General features: G+C 41.8%; 1 protein-coding gene across 2 annotated transcripts in view; it reads left to right on the top strand.

The window, feature by feature from the left end:
• The first annotated feature begins 427 nt into the window (after positions 1-427).
• Positions 428-16881, top strand: part of LOC139540265 (transcriptional enhancer factor TEF-1-like) — a 50785-nt gene continuing 34331 nt past the window's right edge. The window contains exons 1-2 of one of the 2 annotated variants that reach the window (XM_071343958.1): positions 428-587; positions 1009-1112. The gene's annotated coding sequence lies outside the window, so the exon portion shown is untranslated. The remainder of the gene's footprint in view (positions 588-1008; positions 1113-16881) is intronic. The other variant, XM_071343959.1, reaches the window with a different exon arrangement.

Raw genomic sequence — 16881 nt, 5'->3', positions numbered from 1 at the left:
CAGCTTGAAAATCAGCTTTGATGGGAACATTCTCTTTTCTGCTACATAATAAATACCTACAGCTGTTTTTTTAGTTAAAGTTTTTTATTTTTTATAATGTATATTTGGGAAGAAAGTTATCCTATTGATAGTATAATGCCAACTAACAGTCTTATTAGTTCGTGGATCATTCTTGGAATCTAAGTTGTATTTTTTTTCTAAACAGAAATATCAAAGAGAGTTAGTGGATAGTCTAGGTATAATATGCACAGATTTTTCGTTTTGTCTTTGAAGGAAGTTTGGGCGCACTACTGTTCTTTTGTTGAGTGTGTACAGTCCCTCCCACCCGTCTGGCTCAATGGCTTCAGAGTTTAGAATGACGCCACTCACGCCCCGCCCCGAAAACTCAATCTTTGCGTTCATTTCATTCCTGCTCCCATTCCGCGCATACTTCGCATCCCTGTAGATACGCGGCGAATTTTACGCACTAGCCGGCTGGTCTGGAGAAAAAAAAACCTTGTCAGTTCTGAAAAAAACATCTCAGTTCTTACAGCAAAATCGTAAAACAGCTCAAATTGTGACAATTAACCATAATAGAGGTGTTTAAGGTAAGTTTCCAACTACTTTGTATGATAACTTATTGTGATGCGTTAGTAGGCAACTGGGAAATCAGTGGTCAGATTTAATTGGAAATTATTTAAGGATGACTATAGTATATAAAAAAAAATATGTAGCCTATCTAATAGAAGTAGGCCACTGGTGAAATAGATTGTAGAAACTGCAAGCTTGTTATATTGGCTGGCTGAACTAGCATACATCGGAGATCCGTCGCTTTCACTTTGTGCATAGACGTCGTCCGACATTGCATGAAAATTGACATTTAAAAATAAAAAGAATAAGCTGAAGACTCCTTTGTATATTGCGACGGCGCCACAGTACATCGTCGTATAATTACTGTAGAACACATATTGTTGCTTTTACATGATATAAGTTATTCAGACACTTTTGATTGTGTTTCCCCCCCAATAGGGAGGGAGTTGCCGTAAAGGATATTTTGCTTTCCTAGCGCAAAAAAGCATACAAGTCAAGAGGACTTGTTGCATTTCGGGTTTTTATTTGGCCCTTTGACATCTGTAAGTACACATTTTATTCGTACAATATAACATGTCGATGATGTAATATTGTATCCTAATCAGTAACTTATTGCCTGGGGGAATTATTGTTGTGTGATATCTTTCTGTTTACAGTAGTGTTTGGATGTGTAAACAGTTTTGCAATCATATTCACCACCGAATGATTTTTCCTTAGAAGTTATTTTGATATTTTCATATAAAAAAAAACATATTTTCATTATTTTAACTATCTGGTACATTATGTGTGAAGTAGAAGTCTATATTACAGAGGGCCTTTGCCTTCGTTAATGATTCATTCGACTAGGTACAAGTGTGTAATACAGCCTCTAACCCTCCTGTGATTTCATGAGTCCAAGAAGCAAATGAAAATCTTTTGTAATTTGGTTTATGAATGCTATGATAAGTACAGTGTTTCATTTAATTTAATCACCATTCTCTCATCAAAGAAAATATGCCTGCAATTATTCCATGAGCCCATGGATTAGATTGGAAGTTTGTTTTGATCATGCGTAATCCAATTTTAATAACCTGCCTATTTTGAAACAATAATGTGAAACATCTCATCTCAATTAGATAATTAACAGATCTCTTTAGTGAAATACTGACTTGAGTCAAATGTGTTCAAGTATTCAGCTTTACTTGTCTTGATTTTTTCACCCACATTATATGTTATGAAACTGTTTTTCAATCTGACCATTGGTATGTCACTAAAGTTAATGTCATTATCACTTTCCTCAAAGTGGACTTAGTTTTTAGATTGAAAATAAAGCTTGAAATAAATATTTTGTCTAGCCAAGAGGGACTTAAAACCGCTTCTGAAATCAGAGGGGTGGGGGGAGGTGCAAAACTCACCAGTTACTTCTGGGAGTGGAGGACTGTGGGTAACTTTGGAAGAGGGGAGGGATGGATGGAGGGAAATAGGGTATTTTATTATCTTTGCTGGGTTCAGGCTGTGAGTATATGGACAGTGGCGTAGCGCAGTTTCGCGTGCTCGGAAGGTCCGAGCAACAAAAATGTTTATTTTTTTTGTATTTTGTTTTGCTGCCATGTGGCAGAGAGAAACATTTGCAGTTTAATAGCTAATCTCATGCTATTTTACAAATTTTTCCATGCGTCTGAGAGAAAATGTTCCAATTTTAAAGCTAATTTCCAAATATTTTTTTGGGGGCCCCAACCTCTGGTTGGACCCCAACCCCAAAGGCTTGTGGGCTCCCCTGCCTTGCGTGGGCTGCAGGGATTGTGTGCTACGCCAGTGCGTATGAAACTGTTGAATCACCATGGGCAAACAGTCCTACTCTTCAGTCCGTTGACATCTGGTTTAGTACTTCATGCACCTGTAGAGGGAAAAAAAATGCAAATCCAGACGTTTGGTTTTACCCCTCCCTGCTGTGGAAATGTGGACTAACGACTATTTGTTCGGTTGTGTTTGCCCCTCACTGTCTAGGCCAGCCTATTGTTATGCCTGCAACAGGCAGTAGAGGCACCATATGGCTCCTGTGTGCCTAGTCGGTGCTATCCGCTTAATTTAGCTTATCAATGGCATTACAATATGGTAGATTTTTGAGTCGCCAGCTATTTTCTCCTTGTTATTCTGTCTTTGTATAGGGAAAGGGGAACGCCTGACACACCGAAGCATCCACAGCCTTAGAAAGTCACTTGGATAACCTGGCTCCCTAAATTACAGTAGCCTATCTGAATCTATGTTAAATACCTGGACTTTATCCCAAACAACAACATATTAAATTGACATGACTTTTAAGAACCATTGGTCTCGTCAACATGTTATAAAATCAACAGGTGATTTACCTTCTGAATGTGGGAATGATAGGCCTACACTGCTTTGTGTAACAAGAATCTCTCACGATTTCATCTGATTGCAAATCATCATCCCTCTACTATTCTAAAAGAGATTTTGTCTTAAATGGCCATTTTAAACATTAGAAGTGACCATCTTAACTAAAAGCCATGAAACTAAATAAGTTGTCAGTGGAAACGGTGTATCATTTGGTCCCTTTCTGTCATTCCCGTGTCTTATTCTCAGAGTAGTGAAAATTAATGCTGAGATAGATTGCCTGAGAGAAATATGTCTCATTTCTCTGGCCTGATAAGTTACCTTGTTGTCTGATACTCGCAGGACACAAAATGTGCGGCGGCAACAGAGAAAGGCTGTATTTTGGGAGGGATAGCCAATTCAACAGAAAGTAAATGGAGTGTAAAAGAGAAGAAAGAAAATTCATATGTAATGACATTTGGGAATGGGTTTGTTAGAGCAACAATGCGTGGTGCGGTGGGCTGGTGTGTCACAGCACTGGGGCAGAGGCACGGGGGGCAGGCTTTGTTTGGAGAGTAGGGGAACAATGGGCGTCCTCCAGGGGCATGGCTGCCTGGCTGCAGGAGGGCCGGCCGCTCTGCTGGCCTGTTCTCCGGGCCTCCCTCCGTGCCCTGAGGTAAACCCTGTGTCACAAAGGGAGCGTTTCAGCACGGTCTGCTGCGCCGCACTTTCAGCCGCGCACGGCCCCACAAAGCAGACGATGGGTGCCACCAAAACCGTACAGCTGGCACTCAGCCAGTGACGTCATGGCAGTGCTAGCTGCAGCCGCGGGGAATCTCTGCCTGCCAGCTTCTTCTGGCTGCACTTTGGCCCTGTCCACCAACCATGGGACCACTGTAACTCTAGGGTTAGGACACACAAGACCACAGGGTTAGGAATGTAAAGAGGGTGACAGACAAGGGTGCTTTCATTATCCCTTCGAAATTAGTACCAACAGCCCTCACAACAACAAATGTTGTCCAAATGTAACAAGTTGAGGCGTGCCATCTATTTAATCAATGGGATTAAACCATATTATACCACTTAAATTACTTAAATATACAATAGCTGCATCAGCGATTAACAGCTTCGTAATTCAAACCACCTGACAGCTGAAATGCTATCTTCCTTTTTGTTTCAAGTCTCTCTTTTCCAAAGTAAAAATCCTGATAGCTGTTTAGGCTACAGATGATGCGTCCTACGACCGATGTGTCACGACAGCAATATGCAACCCATCCGTCCTTACATGAGTCAGAACCTGAAGCTCAAACAAACCTCCTCAGAGTTCTTGGCCTTAGCTGAAACAGGAAATCCAGGCTCCAACTACTTCCTTTCCCTGGACTGACTACAATACAGTAGTAGTGGCAACATGTACTGATTATACCACAAGAAAAAAAAAAATACCTTATAGCAGATAAATTGAGTACAATTGTTGGTTCCTACAATGTTATTTAGCATTTGGCACAATGCTACTACTTTACTTGGATTACTGTGGCCTACTACATCATTGGTTAAGTACTAACAGAAGGTAGCCTAGCGGTTATTAGCGTTGGTCCAGTACCCGAAAGGTCGCTGGTTTGAATCCCTGAGCCGACTACGTGAAAAATCTGTCAGTGTGTCCTTGAGCAAGGCACTTAACCCTAATTGCTCCTGAAAGTCTGAATAAGAGCATCTGCTAAAATGGGAAATTTAACAGCTATGATACTTCAGTGAATATCTAGGCTCTTTTGACAAAAATATACTTTGCAAGGGGATTTAAATAAAAGATTCCCACCATCACACCCCATCCCCCCATTGCACTTTTGTCTGTAAATAAAAGGTGTCTAACTATTTCAATAGAAGAGAAGGAAAACACAATTTGGGCTAAATTGAGTTTGTACATTTCGTTAGGTGGAGCTGAAACGGTCTCTTTGTTGGGTCCTGAGCACCGTGACTGTTTTCTAACAGAGGTTGTATCAGTGTTTAGCCTAGGGACACACAGGGTTCACATCCCCCTTTGAAACCACATGCTCCTATCCTGCGGAGTGTCAAGGAAGGATTATACACTTACACGCAGAAGGCTGCTCTGGAGTTCACACTTCTTGGAGCATGTTGATATTACTCCAACCCAGGCCTGTCTTTCCTGGTAGAGCCTGTTGTTGAGGGGAGAGAGTGACGCCCCAGGAAGATGACAGATAACAGAGGGGTCTGACTCAGCAATATAGCCGCCTAAAAGGAAGAATAGGAGTTGCGCTTATAGGAAACACACCAGCAACACAATACCTGGAGGAAGTGGGCCTGCTCACAGATATATGGACAATACATGGGGGAAGCAAAGTCTTTTTGGCTGCTACTACCACGTGTTGCTTAAAGCTGAAAATTGCAGGAGATAGTTTGGAATCCCCGAGCTGACAAGGTAAAAATCTGTTGTTCTGCCCCTGAACAAGGCCGTTAACCCACTGTTCCCCGGTAGGCCGTCATTGTAAATAAGAATTTAAGAATTTGTTCTTAACTGACTTGCCTAGTTAAATAAAAATAAATAAATATAGTACTACAGTATTACTGTGGACCCCTTTCCATAGTTCACAGAGACGAGCCTCAATTGAACCAATTGAACCATTGGGAATCTGCACTGGCTGGCTGTCGGACAGCGAACAAAATAGGTGGGAGGGGATGATTTAGGTGGGAGGGGATGACACTGCTGGAGGGGAGACAGACAAACAACAAGCGCCCTCCTGTCTTCCCCATGTAGTGGGACTAGTGAAGTATCCCGGTACTGTAGCTGTCTATCGGGGCCTGAACGCTAACAGAGTTACGCTGCTGCCAGGTTAGCTTGGGTTTACTGATTACTCTTCCTCCAGAGCCTGATAGCTGGACATTGTCAACAGTTCAGAACTGTAGAAGGAGGCTAAAAGAACTAGATGACTAGTGTAGGTACGAGTGGGTCACCTAGTACTGTTGCTTATTACATCTGAATTCGTATCTTATTTTCCCCCAACAAAATATTCTGTTTTTTACATAATTCTTTCATGAACCATTCATCAATTAAGTTGTTGCCTGGAAACAGTTACATGTTATTGCTTTAATGCAGTCAAAATTGATTTCTAATTTGTGTGTTGGGTTTGTTTTTATAAAAGAGATGCAGCGCCCCAGTGTTTTGTATCATGATGTAGCAATAAGTAGACCATTCAAATTGCTGGCTTTCCCTACTACACGTTTAAAATACTATTGCATCACGAACAAAAATTATAACATTTTTGTGGCATCCGTTTCATCTATTAAAGTGAAATGGTTCAGCACTGTTTGTGATTGTTGGAAAATACAATATGTACATTTTTGGATCAATCTTTATATTGAACACAAAATGAACACAGGATTTCTATTTGATATTTCTGTTCCCAGTTTTCCAGCGTACAATGAATGTATCTGAAGTTGTCACTATTGTGCAGGCCACCTTGAACTGCATTGACTGAACTTGAACTGCATGACTCATCAGGGTAGAATTCAATTTAGCTCTATACAATGGTAGACATCAGACTCCAAAAATAAGCTACATGCTGTGACTAATATTTGTGAAATTCACTTAAATGGATTCGTCTTCAGAGTGACTGTCAATAGGTCGTGCATCCTTGCCTTATACTACGGTGGATCCTATATCATGCAGGGTCATAGCTTGAGCCCTTTCTAAAACCCTGGGTCTATCTATCTTTATGTCGCTAATAAGAGCATTTCCATGGCGTTCAGTCAGGGCTTGTGGTATGTAGTAATCTGCTCAGACTTGACTGTTGCATTGACACTGGCATTTCCCCCTCTCACAGCCTGTGATAATTAGCTAGCGTGTTTTTGTATTCAATAGAAACCTCGGAGCACCACTCAGTGACTCTGTGAATAGCCTGGGTCTCAGCCTGTGTCCCTTATTAACAAGTGTGGCAACAGTCCTCTGACACATCAATGACCATGTTACTGCTGTCTTGTTACTGCTGTCTTACAGGACAGAGCCACCTGGTTAGGACTGGGGTTGGTTGGTGCTCTCTGTGGTGTTGAGGCAAAAGCCGAGAGCTGCACCTCTGAGGATGGTGTTGTCATTTGTCATGTCATTTGGAGCTGTGATTGGACTGGAGCCTCATCCAGCCGTGCTCACTAAGGACCAGTCTCTTCTGGTAATGAGGATGTCTCTCTCTGTCTGGTGTTGGGAGAAGGAGTGCATGCTCATTATGGTTGAATATTTTCCCCGGTATTTTACAAATGTTCCATCCCGAGAATAAATCACTTTTCTCCCCGTTAACCCGGTATTTCCCGCCATAACCGGAAGTGTCGTTCAAAAGCATTATAAAGCATATAAATATCTGGATTTGATTGGAGCTTTGATCAGCATGAACATTCAAACCTGATGCTACCTGAGCTTGATGCGCCATATACAGGGCCTTCGGAAAGTATTCAGACCCCTTGACTTTTTCCACATTTTGTTACGTTACAGGCCTTATTCTAAAATGGATTAATCTACACACAATACCCCATAATGACAAAGCGAAAAACGTTTTTTAAACAAAAATACCTTATTTACGTAAGTACTCAGACTCTTTGCTATGAGACTCGAAATTGAGCTCAGGTGCATCCTGTTTCCATTGATCATCCTTGAGATGTTTCTATAACTTGATTGACGTCCACCTGTAGTAAATTCAATTGATTGGACATGATTTGGAAAGGCACACACCTGTCTATATAAAGGCCCCACAGTTGACAGTGCATGTCAGAGCAAAAACAAAGCCATGAGGTCAAAGGAATTGTAGATCTGGGGAAGGGTACCAAAAAATGTCTGCAGCAAAAACACAATGGCCTCCATTATTATTATTTAAATTTTATTTAACTAGGCAAGTCTGTTTTCAATGACGGCCTACCAGAAGGCCAAAGGCCTCCTGCGGGGACAGGGGCTGGGATTAAAAATAAAAAAAATAAAAAATGATATAGGACAAAACACACATCACAACAAGAGAGACACCACAACACTACATAAAGAGAGACCTAAGGCGACAACATAGCATGGCAGCAACACATGAAAACAACATGGTAGCAGCACAACATGGCAGCAGCACAACATGGTAGCAGCACAAAACATGGTACAAACATTATTGGGCACAGACAACAGCACAAAGGGCAAGAAGGTAGAGACAACAATACATCACGCGAAGCAGCCACAACTGTCAGTAAGAGTGTCAATGATTGAGTCTTTGAGATAAAACTGTCCAGTTTGAGTGTTTGTTGCAGCTCGTTCCAGTCGCTAGCCGCAGCGAACTGAAAAGAGGAGCAACCCAGGGATGTGTGTGCTTTCGGGACCTTTAACAGAATGTGACTGGCAGAATGGGTGTTGTATGTGGAGGATGAGGGCTTCTTAAATGGAAAAAGTTTGGAACCACCAGAACTCTCCATACAGCTGGCCGCCCGGCCAAACTGAGCAATCCGGGGAAAAGGGCCTTGGTCACATGCGCCGAATACAACAGGTGAAATGCTTACTTACGAGCCCCTACCCAACAATGCAGTTAAAATAATAAAAATAAGAAATAAAAAGTAACAAGTAATTAAAGAGCAGCAGTAAAATAATAGCGGGACTATATACAGGGGGGTACTGGTACAGAGTCAATGTGCGGGGGCACCGGTTAGTCGAGGTAATATAGGTAGAGTTATTCAGGGAGGTGACCAAGAACACGATGGTCACTCTGACAGAGCTCTAGAATTCCTCTGTGGAGATGGGAGAACCTTCCAGAAGGACAACCATCTCTGCAGCACACCACCAATCAGGCCTTTCTAGTAGAGTGGGCAGATGGAAGCCACTCCTCAGTTAAAGGCACATGACAGCCCGCTTGGAGCTTGCAAAAGGCACCTAAATACTCTCAGACCATGAGAAACAAGATTCTCTGGTCTGATGAAACCAAGATTGAACTCTTTGGCCTAATTGCCAAGTGTCACTTCTGGAGGAAACCTGGCACCATCCCTAAGGTGAAGCATGGTGGCGGCAGCATCATGCTGTGGGGATGTTTTTCAGCAGCAGGGACTGGGAGACTTGTCAGGATCGAGGGAAAGATGAATGGAGCAAAGTATAGAGAGATCCTTAATGAAAACCTGCTCCAGAGCACTCAGGACCTCAGACTGGGGTGAAGGTTCACATTCCAACAGGACAATGACCTTAAGCACACAGCCAAGACAACACAGGAGTGGCTTCGGGACAAGTCTCTGAATGTCTTTGAGTGGCCCAGCCAGAGCCTGGACTTGAACCCGATCGAACATCTCTGGAGAAACCTGAAAATAGCTGTCAGCGACACTACCCATCCAACCTGACAGAGCTTGAGAGGATCTGCATAGAAGAATGGGAGACACTGCCCAAATACAGGTGTGCCAAGCTTGTAGCGTCATCCCCGAGAAGACTTGAGGCTGTAATCGCTGCCAAAGGTGCTTCAACAAAGCACTGAGTAAAGGGTCTGAATAATTATGTAAATGTGATATTTCATTTTTTAAATTTATTTTGTATTAGCAAAAATGTCTAAAAACCTGTTTTTGCTTATTCATTATGGGTTATTGTGTGTAGATTGATGAGGGGGAAAAAATGATTGTATCAATTTTAGAATAAGGCAGTTACGTAACAAAATGTGGAAAAAGTCAAGGGGTCTGAATACTTTCCCGAAGGCAGTGTATTAAAAATTCATTTTATGAGCCCTACATTAATGACATTTAATGAGCCCCAGTCCCGAAAGGCCCAAATGATTGTGCCGTTATCCATTACATATTGAATATAGGCACATTACGTCCGACAGAATAACATAATGTAGCTAGCTATGCTCTCTTGGGTAAATAAATGAAACTAGCTCCAGTAGGCTAATCTATATTACTGTATTGTATTGTATTATACTGTATTATATGGACTGGAATTACACACATCATTCAAACTATGATAAAACAGAAGAGAGCATCCAAATTTGGTGCAGCACAAGTAGGCTATAGGCTAGCAAATTTGATTTTAATTTTGAAATATAATAGGGCCAATTTGTATAATTAGTAGGCTGACGCATAGTTAAATGAAATAAGTTTCGTTGTCCTTATCTTCATCGTTCTAGTGACAACCTTGAATAATATAGGACTAGAATTAGATGCAGAAGGCTTTCATTTCTCTTCACGAAGATTGAATGGTTATGGGTCTGAATAAATAACTGCTATAGCCTACCGCCATCGCGCGTTCGCTCTTCTTTCAAACTACCCGTGATTTCTACTGGCTGCTGTATTTAACATTCAGCAACAAAGAGCTTGCGTGTCACGGCCGTTGATGGAAGAAGACCAAGGTGCAGCGTGGTGAGCGTACATTTTCCTTTTTATTTCAAAATGTTGCCAACAAAACAACAAACGAAAAACAACCGTGAAGCTTACAGGGCATTAGTGCCACAAACAAAGTTAACTACCCACAACGAAAGGAGGGAAAAAGGGCTACCTAAGTATGGTTCCCAATCAGAGACAACGATAGACAGCTGTCCCTGATTGAGAACCATACCCGGCCAAAACATAGAAACACAAAATCATAGAAAACAAAACATAGAATGCCCACCCCAAATCAGACCCTGACCAAACCAAATAGAGACATAAAAAGGCTCTCTGAGGTCAGGGCGTGACATTGCGTCCCTCTTCCAATAGTCTATTGGTATAAGAAATGCAAAAAAAATGATGTCCAGCAAGCTATTCTAGTCTATCTTTTCCTGCATGGGACTCCAAGAGCTAAGGAGTGTTTTTTTAAGGAGAGTCCAGCAGAACACAGGTGTTTGCATATTATGCAAGAGACAGAGGCTACAAGTTAGAAGCGTATTATACATAACCCATCATTAATTAGCTAAATGTAAGGCTAATACTGTATTTAATGTATTACCTGAAAGAGGTAGGCTAGGGCATCTAAATATAGGGCTAAATATCAATCTAGAACAGGATGATCTATTTTGGATACAATTTGAATGGAGTTGATGGAGAGAGAAAGACTGTGAGAGAGTGCTCGCACGTGCACTGATTCAAAGCAATTTGAGTGATAGGCTGTTTTAAAACTCTGCAGCTGCAATGAAAAGTTTTTGATTTACAATGAAAAAACAAGGTGATCCCCGAAAGCCAGATGTAGATGGGTAAATTAGACGCGCATTCGGTCTTTATATTACTGTAGCATAGTCTACGCTGCAATGTAGGCCTACCTGTCACAAGAAAAAAAGCTACCATGATGAGATGATAGGTCTACACATGCATTGTGAACTGCGCTCCATACTGAGATGGGTTAACAGTTCATATACATTTTTATTACAACTTACCGGTTTCTTTTAGTTATTTATCCCGTGAAAAGGGAGTGATTTTCTCAGTAACCGGGTTCCTGCCATTCAACCCTAATGCTCAAATTAATTTTTTATTTTTTTTGTATAGGATTAGGTCCCAAAACTTGCTATGAATGTATGTAATGTACCTCTAATTACATAAAATCCACAGACTGCATAGCGAATTTAAATGTCGAGGCAGAAGTCAGCATTTCAGAAATATTCTAGATTTTTCATGCTCTCCATTTTTACAATTATGAAGGCGACAAAGGAGGTGCAAATGTTAATGCCATAGTAGGGCAGTAAATAGACCCGTTCAGGTGGAGGGACATTGAAATAATGTCATTATGCTGAGGCCTATCCTGAGAGATAAAGGAGCCATGTCTCACTTAGCCCAATGCTGAAATGACAAACGGAAAAAGATGGGCACACTCTTTCACTGATGCATCGTGCTATTGAAATGCAAAGAGATATCTGACAGAGACAGGCATGAAAGGAGGCGTTGTCAGCCTTTGAATTTGAATTTCCAGCCTTATAGACTCATAAACTAATAGCAGGGCTTAAGTAATTCATGCTATCAGTAGAAATGAACTGAACAGCAGGGGATAAAAGCCTTTTTTACTCAGCGATTTGCTTGTAAGATGTTGGAAAAGATCTAAGAACATCATTTGATGGTTGCCTCTTGTAGATAATTAATCCTTTTGTATTAAATCTGTACTTATTCATACAGGTCTCATTTCATAATTACAAAATGCATAATTGTATTATGAATGGCCTTGTTAGTGCAGTTGTCAGAAATCTGTTCAGGCTTTGTAACTGGCGTCTTTGTGTGCTTATATGGTTACCTCCGAGTCCAGCTTTTGTTTAATGGTCAGGTTAATAGAGAAAAATCCCATGATACATCTCTCTCTCTTTGTAGGTTTCAGGCATGGCCATATCCATTTAGTAGTGTTGTGTGAAGGTGTTTTCACATTGCCTCTGTGGGGAACAGATTTCCTAGACATGGCAGAAGATTGGATGCCAGGGAGGTTCTGGTAAAACACAGTGTTTTGTGTTTTGGCTGCATTTTAGACGGACACAGCTTCCAAGAGATAGAGAACATGCCCACGAGGCAGAGGGGCAGAGGACCATGCTGCTGCTTGTGTTCACTGTTACAGTGATAACATGGTCAACCCCCTACCAACACAACCCCCTGGTGATGGAAGCGCTCATATATACATATCATTACATTTCATTACGACACACTGTCTGCTCGGCCTCCCTATTTCCCTCCCTGCAGCGATGCACATTGCAAACACAGAGGTAGCCCCAAAAGAGCTGGAATTAGAGTAGGCGAGAGAGAGAGCAGGAGAGAGAGAGCAGGAGAGAGAGAGAGAGAGAGCAGGAGAGAGAGAGAGAGCAGGAGAGAGAGAGAGAGAGAGCAGGAGAGAGAGAGAGAGAGAGAGAGAGAGAGAGAGAGAGAGAGAGAGAGAGAGAGAGAGAGAGAGAGAGAGAGAGAGAGAGAGAGAGAGAGAGAGAGAGAGAGAGAGAGAGAGAGAGAGAGAGAGAGTGGATGGATGCCTGGTGTGAATGTATGCCCCCTGTTTCTGTGGAATCGCATTCATGCCATGGCGTTTATTTGGAAGGCTGTCCCTGCCTGGAGGATGAAGTGCAGTGTAAGTGTAGCCACAGTATATTGTTGCATGACTAATCTCCCTCTCCCATCTGCCACTGGGGCCTCGGACAAGCGGCCCCACTCCAGCATCTAGCACGGCCATATTGCACCAATCACAACATTCTGGCTTCCCTTGCCCCTCCCTCCCTTCTCCTCTACATTAGTACAGAATCAGTGGAGCAGAGAGGCTGCTTGAGCTGAGACATTGCCCCGCATTGTACACAATGGCATAACATCCCGGAGCAACCATGTCCAAACATCAGATCCAAATGAGTAAATCCAGATGATCTTCTTATTGTTTGTTTTTTTGTCATTGAAATAACTCAAGCATTTATACACTCGTCTACTATGTTATTGACAACAACAACAAAAAAAGGTACATTGATAAATAATAAATGTATCAGGCTTATTATTAAAACTCACCCTCTTGTTGCTCATAAAAAGCATATTTGATGTATGCTAGAAATCAGGTTACCAGTTTGATGAAATAGTGCCTAAGTATTGCTTCCAGATTCCTCTTTAATTTTGCAGCAGGTTTACATAATTGGGAAATGGGAATAAGGGGGGGGGGTAAATGTATTTGTCTGCAAAGCCTTTTGTGATGTGGTTTGTATCGGGGTGCTTTAATCTTTCCCAGCGGCCCACTCTAACAGGAAATAATCAAGGCTCTGGATGCAGATTAGGGAGGTGATACATTTAAGCTCAACAGATGAGTTAATTATGCAGTTTTCACTGCAGTGGCTACGCTGATAGGATTCTGCTCTTTGCCAATTCAACACCACAATGCTAATCTGGAGGGATTTTCCTATTATCTCTACAGGGATCCAGAAAACATCCCCATGTTACACATGTCCCACGCAAATTCTAATTTTTCTCCTGAGTACCAAATGCATGTTGCTCATATGTTATACAAAACGGATTGAACAACATATAGGCAGTCATCACTGTCTGTGCCTAAATGTCTATTTGTTGAACTTTGGTGGACACTCTCAGTGCTGTAATATGTAGGTCTATGGTTGCCACACATGTCAGTACGGTTCAGTAAGTGCCACATATGCATGTGGCTGTGCCACGGGAAGAGCTTCATATTTCATCACGTTAGGTGCGGTGAGCCCCTTTCTACTTCCTAGAGAGATAGGTTCTGTGAACGCCACTTGTGGGAGTGTGGAGGAAAACCTCAGCGCCACAGATATCCTGCTGGGCAGTGGCAATTATAGTAGCTAGGCATCTCCAAAAACACTTCTGAGTGTCACTGTTGTCTTCGCCGTGAATCCATCTGCTGACAGATTCTGTAACGCCAGAGTCCCTTTTAGTAAACATAATTTTTTTGTTTGCCTTACTAAATCTGCCCCAATTATCTCTGCCATCTACTCCTCCAATCATGCTATTATGTCTCGAGTCATGCTCCTATGTCTCGAATCATGCTACTTTGTCTCAAATCATGCTACTATGTCTCGAATCATGCTACTCTGTCTCAAATCATGCTACTATGTCTCAAATCATGCTACTATGTCTCGAATCATGCTACTCTGTCTCAAATCATGCTACTCTGTCTCAAATCATGCTACTCTGTCTCAAATAATGCTACTCTGTCTCAAATAATGCTACCCTGTCTCAAATAATGCTACTCTGTCTCAAATAATGCTACTATGTCTCGAATCATGCTACTATGTCTCGAATCATGCTACTATGTCTCAAATCATGCTACTATGTCTCGAATCATGCTACTATGTCTCGACTCATGCTACTATGTCTCAAATCATGCTACTATGTCTCGAATCATGCTACTATGTCTCGACTCATGCTACTATGTTTCAAATCATGCTACTCTGTCTCAAATCATGCTACTCTGTCTCAAATCATGCTACTCTGTCTCAAATCATGCTACTATGTCTCGAATCATGCTACTATGTCTCGAATCATGCTACTATGTCTCGAATCATGCTACTATGTCTCGAATCATGCTACTATGTGTCAAATAATGCTACTCTGTCTCAAATCATGCTAGTCTGTCTCAAATCATGCTACTCTGTCTCGAATCATGCTACTCTGTCTCGAATCATGCTACTCTGTCTCGAATCATGCTACTCTGTCTCGAATCATGCTACTCTGTCTCAAATCATGCTTCTATGTGTCAAATCATGCTACTATGTGTCAAATCATGCTACTATGTGTCGAATCATGCTACTATGTCTCGACTCATGCTACTATGTTTCAAATCATGCTGCTCTGTCTCAAATCATGCTACTCTGTCTCAAATCATGCTACTCTGTCTCAAATCATGCTACTATGTCTCGAATCATGCTACTATGTCTCGAATCATGCTACTATGTCTCAAATCATGCTTCTATGTGTCAAATCATGCTACTATGTGTCAAATCATGCTACTATGTCTCGAATCATGCTACTCTGTCTCAAATCATGCTACTCTGTTTCAAATCATGCTACTATATCTTAAATCATTCTACTCTGTCTCAAATCATGCTACTCTGTCTCAAATCATGCTACTCTGTCTCAAATCATGCTACTATGTCTTAAAGCATGCTACTCTGTCTCAAACCATGCTACTCTGTCTCAAATCATGCTACTCTGTCTCAAATCATGCTACTCTGTCTCAAATCAGGCTACTATGTCTCGACTCATGCTACTATGTTTCAAATCATGCTGCTCTGTCTCAAATCATGCTACTCTGTCTCAAATCATGCTACTCTGTCTCAAATCATGCTACTATGTCTCGAATCATGCTACTATGTCTCGAATCATGCTACTATGTCTCAAATCATGCTTCTATGTGTCAAATCATGCTACTATGTGTCAAATCATTCTACTATGTCTCGAATCATGCTACTCTGTCTCAAATCATGCTACTCTGTTTCAAATCATGCTACTATATCTTAAATCATTCTACTCTGTCTCAAATCATGCTACTCTGTCTCAAATCATGCTACTCTGTCTCAAATCATGCTACTATGTCTCGAATCATGCTACTATGTCTCGAATCATGCTACTATGTCTCAAATCATGCTTCTATGTGTCAAATCATGCTACTACAGTGGGGAGAACAAGTATTTGATACACTGCCGATTTTGCAGGTTTTCCTACTTACAAAGCATGTAGAGGTCTGTAATTATTATCATAGGTACACTTCAACTATGAGAGACGGAATCTAAAACAAAAATCCAGAAAATCACATTGTATGATTTTTAAGTAATTAATTTGCATTTTATTGCATGACATAAGTATTTGATACATCAGAAAAGCAGAACTTAATATTTGGTACAGAAACCTTTGTTTGCAATTACAGAGATCATACGTTTCCTGTAGTTCTTGACTAGGTTTGCACACACTGCAGCAGGGTTTTTGGCCCACTCCTCCCTACAGATCTTCTCCAGATCCTTCAGGTTTCGGGGCTGTCGCTGGGCAATACGGACTTTCAGCTCCCTCCAAAGATTTTCTATTGGGTTCAGGTCTGGAGACTGGCTAGGCCACTCCAGGACCTTGAGATGCTTCTTACGGAGCCACTCCTTAGTTGCCATGGCTGTGTGCTTCGTGTCGTTGTCATGCTGGAAGACCCAGCCACGACCCATCTTCAATGCTCTTACTGAGGGAAGGAGGTTGTTGGCCAAGATCTCGCGATACATGGCCCCATCCATCCTCCCCTCAATACGGTGCAGTCGTCCTGTCCCCTTTGCAGAAAAGCATCCCCAAAGAATGATGTTTCCACCTCCATGCTTCACGGTTGGGATGGTGTTCTTGGGGTTGTACTCATACTTCTTCTTCCTCCAAACACGGCGAGTGGAGTTAGACCAAAAAGCTCTATTTTTGTCTCATCAGACCACATGACCTTCTCCCATTCCTCCTCTGGATCATCCAGATGGTCATTGGCAAACTTCAGACAGGCCTGGACATGCACTGGCTTAAGCAGGGGGACCTTGCGTGCGCTGCAGGATTTTAATCCATGACGGCGTAGTGTGTTACTAATGGATTTCTTTGAGACTG

Source organism: Salvelinus alpinus, chromosome 15 (genome assembly GCF_045679555.1).
Source record: "Salvelinus alpinus chromosome 15, SLU_Salpinus.1, whole genome shotgun sequence".
Classification (NCBI taxonomy): domain Eukaryota; kingdom Metazoa; phylum Chordata; class Actinopteri; order Salmoniformes; family Salmonidae; genus Salvelinus; species Salvelinus alpinus.
This window is presented reverse-complemented; position numbering and strand designations above follow the sequence as displayed.